The sequence below is a fragment of the Volvox carteri genome, assembly GCF_000143455.1.
Source record: "Volvox carteri f. nagariensis unplaced genomic scaffold VOLCAscaffold_69, whole genome shotgun sequence".
NCBI lineage: Eukaryota > Viridiplantae > Chlorophyta > Chlorophyceae > Chlamydomonadales > Volvocaceae > Volvox > Volvox carteri.
Genome location: NW_003307612.1, coordinates 134,875 through 140,434, shown reverse-complemented (window position 1 = coordinate 140,434; position 5,560 = coordinate 134,875).

The following is a 5,560-nucleotide window of genomic DNA, read 5'->3' as shown; positions in this document are numbered from 1 at the left end:
CCACCGCAGCTGCAGGCCCCGCCCCAGCTGCAGGCCCCGCCCCCACCACCACCCTTGCCGCTGCAGCCGCCACCAGTGGCCCCGCAACAGCCAGGCCCCACGGCAGCGGCAGCAGCTCTACAAGGGCTAGGGGCACAGGCCGGCCCCACGGTGGTGGAAGAGGAAACCACAACCCACAGGGAGCGCGACACCACACTGGCGGCACCACGGGAGCAAGAGCCACCAGCAGCCATAGCCAATACAGTCCCCACCTTCCAGTTCACAGCAGGTAGGAAGGAGCCAGGTGGCAGGCAACGGGCAACCGGGGGCAAAGCTAGGCAGCAGATGTGCCCTGAGACGAACCAGGCCCCTACACCCTCTGAGGCCCCAAAGAGGAAGCGGCAGCGGCTGGAGCACCTTACTGCGGAAGAACGGGCAGAGCAAAACAAAGCCCAGACCCGCAAGGCCTTGGAGGCCCGAAAGAAAAATGTGGAGATACGGAGGGCACAGAGGGCAGCAGAGGAAGCCGGAGAGAAGTTAACTGCGCAGCTGCAAACGGGCAGCCAGGCCCAGCCCTCCGACGGCACACAGGTCCCAAGCCTGCAACTGCAACTGACAGCTGGAGACCCATCCCCCAGCGAACCCCGCACCCAGTGAGCAGCCGCCGTGCAATGCCAGCAACACCTGAGCACCCACAGCCCAGCATCAACACAGGGGGATGATGAGGAGGAGGAATACACCCCTACCGCCATGAAGGCGGAACACTCCGACTAAATGCCAAGCAGGGGGACCAGGAGAAGTCAGCAGCAAAATGCTGTGCAGGGCCATCCACTCCGGATCGCCACACACAACATGCACGGACTGCTGGCGACACATGGAAACCGCCTGCAGGCAGCAGTTCGGCAGTGGGCAGAAATGTGCCTGGACGTGGTATGCTTGCAGGAGACACATCACACCAACATCCAGCACCAGTGCCTTTTTGAGCGGGACTTGCGCCAAGCCGCAATGCGGGTACATAGCCAAGGCTGGCGGGTGGCGGCACACTCGTGGTCTAGCTTGACACACACAGCGGGGGTACTCATCCTCGTCCGGCAGGGCCTTGCAGCAGCCCTGGAGCCGCCACCAAACACAACCCGTCAAGCATGCATGCAGGGCCGGTTCACAGAGTGTGTGCTCCGCTGGGGAGGCCACCGCCTGCACATCTGCAATGTCTACCTCCCCACGGGCTCCTCAACAGTGGCAGCAGACGCACGACGCCTTTTGTTCAGCAATGTCCTGGCTGCCACTTCAACGAAAGCTGCCGCTCCGGACAGCGATACAACTCTCATCTGGGCGGGCGACTTCAACTTTGTAGAGAACCCGGAACTGGATGCCTTAGCGGGCCCAGAGGGCCGACGGGGAGACGGACCGATAGCCGACATGAGGAGACAGGCGGGCCCCACCATGGTCGACACCCACCGCCACTTCCACCCCACGCGCCGAGACTTCACCCACCTATACCGCGCGCCCACCCCGGGGGGCTCCCGTCTCGACCGCATTTACATCAACCAGCCCAAGCTGACCTATGTCTGCCACACGTCCGTCACCTTCCACACACCGTCGGACCACAGGATTGCAACACTGCACCTACTGCCGTGCCGGAGTGAGGAGCGGGGCCCAGGGGTCCGCCGAGTCCGCCTTGCCTTCACGGCACACGAGGACCTTTCGTCCAGCATGGACACGTGGATCCGCAGCCAATGCATGGAGGCACCATCGGCCGAAGACAACCCAGCTGGCCTGATCGCCTGGTGGCCAGGCTTCAAGCGCCGCCTTGCCACCCTGGCCCATCGACTCAACAAGGCAGCACAACAATGCTGACGACGGCCTGGCACCCGTGCCCGGGAAGCAATTGCTGCGGTCCAGCGGGCTCAGCAAGCAGTCGATGCGGCGCCCACAGCACCCCAGCCACTGCAGCAGCTAGTGGACGCACAAGCAGCACTGGCTAGGGCGCACCAGGAGGATGGCAGCATGGCAGCCAAGGAAGCACGGGCCCACTGGCTCCGGGCAGGTGAACGGACCGGCCCTGCCCTGACAGCCTTCCTTAAAGCCCAGGCGGCCGAGCAGCAGCCTGCCCCAGTCGCACTCCAGGCGCACAGCGGCCGCCTAGTGACCAACCCAGCACAACTGCCGCAGGTCGTGGCAGACTACTGGGCTGAGATCAGCCGAGCTCCTAACTTCATCAGCCCCAGTGCCCGACAGGAGGTACTTGCCCAGCTGTCTGCGGCCAACATCAGCCTCCCTGCAAACGCAGATGAACAGCTTGGCTCCAAAACCATCACAGCAGCGGAGCTACGGGTCGCACTGGTCAAGAGCCAGCCCAGCAAGGCACCAGGATGGGACGGCATCCCAGCCGACCTATACCGCAAATTCTGGTCCACCATTGGCAACACCATGGCGGGCCTCTTCACCGCCATAGGCGCAACGGGGCAGGTGCCGACCGGGTTCCTTGAGGGCATTATCACGGTGCTCTACAAGAAGGGCGACCCCAAGCAACCCGGCAACTACCGCCCTATCACGCTACTATGCACCGACTACTGCCTGCTCGCCAAGGTACTGGCCAACCGCCTGGGGCCGGCCCTGGGGCGCATCATCACCCCCGAGCAGTCGGCCTTCCTCCCCAAACGGCTCATCGGGGCCAGTGTGATGTTCCTGCGCCACCTATCCCACCTCCTCCGCAAGCAGAACCGCCGGGGTCTCCTGGCGTTCCTGGACTTCGCGAAGGCATATGACACGGTGGACCGCGACTTCTTGCTAGCTGCAATGGAGGCGATGGGGGCGGGCCCGCAGCTGTGCAGCTGGGTTCGGCTACTGCTCAGCAACACGCAGGCACGAGCCATGGTCAATGGCTTTAAATCAAGGCTGGTTGGGATGGAGGCAGGCGTACGACAGGGGTGCCCCCTCGCGCCTCTGCTGTACCTCTTCATCGCCCAGGCCCTGCTCTGCTGGCTCCGGAGCCGAGATGTGGGGGTCAAACTACGGCCGAATGACCAGGACCGCGTCACAGCCTGCCAGTTCGCGGACGATGCTGAAGTGGCGCTGGAGGGCGAGGAGTCAGTACCGTCGTTCCTAGAAGCCATGGAGACCTTCGCAAGGGCGTCAGGCCAGCGCCTCAATGTGGAAAAGGTGGAGCTGTTGAGGGTCGGTGCTGAGAACCAGCAACAACAGCAGCAGCCACAACCGGCGGGTAGGCAGCAGCTGCAGCAGCCACTACACCAACAGCCGCAGCAGGAGACAATTGGTGGACTCAAAGTAGTCACCACCGCCACAGCCCTGAACTTGCCGGTAGACAACCGGCCCACACCCCCGCAACCCGAATGGCCCAAGATGCTGGCAGGCACCTACAAGCGGATGCAGCGGCTCGCCCGCTTCCCACTGTCAGCCTTCGGCAGGGCCACCGCCACGTCCGCCTACGGCCTGCAGACGGTCACCTGGCACATGGAACATGGCGGACCCCCTCCAGACAGCACTCTGGACCACATCGAGCGGCTGACGGCCCGCCTGGTCGACCGGCAACAGGGCCCAGAAGACCCAGGCCAGCGTCTCACAGGTGTACCCGGCAGCCTTTTAGTAGGCCATCCGTCAACCGGGGGTTTCGGCCTGCTGCCGCTCCGACAGCACATCCACGCTCGCCACGCAGTCTGGGCCGTGCGATTCATTGCACAGGCACTACCGGCGGCAGGTTGTGAAGGTAGGGGTGCGGGAGGGGAAGAAACTGGGGGAGCAGGCGGGGACGAGGAGGTGGCAGCGGCAACCAACAGTGAGGCCCGGGGCCTACACCCCTGGGTACGCACGCTGTCCGCCTACCTGGAGCTCACCCACCCTGCACTCCAGCCTTGGGCTCTGACAACCGCCCGGGCCACGGGACCGTCCGCAGTAGCGGCAGGTGTCGCCGGCCCCCACGGCGCCTGCAGCACTGGCGGTGCTGCCGACTCCACTGGTGGCACGGCCAGGGCCGACAGCTCCCACCAGGCTGGTCTTGCTTGCTTGGGTCTTGAGGTTGTTGTCCTTCTCCCGCAGCATGAGCACGAGCTGTGGGGTCGTTAAGTTGGGCTGATACATCGTGAACTCGATGGTGATGGCGTACTGCGGAGGCAGGCCATGGAGAATGGCGTGGCGCACCGTGCTCTCGTCCCACTGGCCGCCGGCCACAATTATATCGCTACGGAGCTGCTCTGACCGCTAAATGAAGTCAGCGGTTGTCTCCCCATCACGCATGTTCAGCTGCATCTGCGGCTCAACCAGGCTCAGCCGGGCCTGGGATGCAGAACGGAACTGTTGCTGTAAGAGCTGCATGGCGGCGAGACCGGTTGGGCAATTCATGAGCACCTGCTTGATAGGCAGTTCACAGGACAGACGCAGGTAGCTGAGCGCCTGTGCGTCCTCCTCCAGGGCGTCTTGGGTGTTGCGGCTCGGAGGCGACGGGTTGTTGATGTAGCACTTCAACTTGGACGTTGCGAGGAAATCGCCTAACTCGCCGCGCCAGTGGGAGTAGTTCGACCCATCCCAGAGGATGACGGTCTTACATCCCTTCCCCATGATGGTTGGCTAGCGAGCGTGACTGATGAACACGCGTTCCCCGCCGCTTTTCTGGCAACTAGTTGATGTTCTGATGCATCGTTGGTCCGGCGTACGACGGCGCCTGGTGCGATTTATGCGTCCGGAAGCCCTTTCAGCCTCCCAGGCATGTCCCCACCTGCCTCACAGCCACCGACGCATCTCACGGCGGGGTTCTAATTGCGTGCGCGTAAGGATGCTCCTATTCCTGCCGCCTTTCTAGCAACTAGTTACTGTTATGATGCATCGTTGGTCCGGCGTACGACGGCGCCTGGTGCGATTTATGCGTCCGGAAGCCCTTTCAGCCTCCCAGGCATGTCCCCACCTGCCTCACAGCCACCGACGCATCTCACGGCGGGGTTCTAATTGCGTGCGCGTATGGATGCTCCTATTCCTGCCGCCTTTCTAGCAACTAGTTACTGTTATGATGCATCGTTGGTCCGGCGTACGACGGCGCCTGGTGCGATTTATGCGTCCGGAAGCCCTTTCAGCCTCCAGGCATGTCCCCACCTGCCTCACAGCCACCGACGCATCTCACGGCGGGGTTCTAATTGCGTGCGCGTATGGATGCTCCTATTCCTGCCGCCTTTCTAGCAACTAGTTACTGTTATGATGCATCGTTGGTCCGGCGTACGACGGCGCCTGGTGCGATTTATGCGTCCGGAAGCCCTTTCAGCCTCCCAGGCATGTCCCCACCTGCCTCACAGCCACCGACGCATCTCACGGCGGGGTTCTAATTGCGTGCGCGTATGGATGCTCCTATTCCTGCCGCCTTTCTAGCAACTAGTTACTGTTATGATGCATCGTTGGTCCGGCGTACGACGGCGCCTGGTGCGATTTATGCGTCCGGAAGCCCTTTCAGCCTCCAGGCATGTCCCCACCTGCCTCACAGCCACCGACGCATCTCACGGCGGGGTTCTAATTGCGTGCGCGTAAGGATGCTCCTTTCCCCGCCGCCTTTCTAACAACTAGAAATGTTATGATGTAT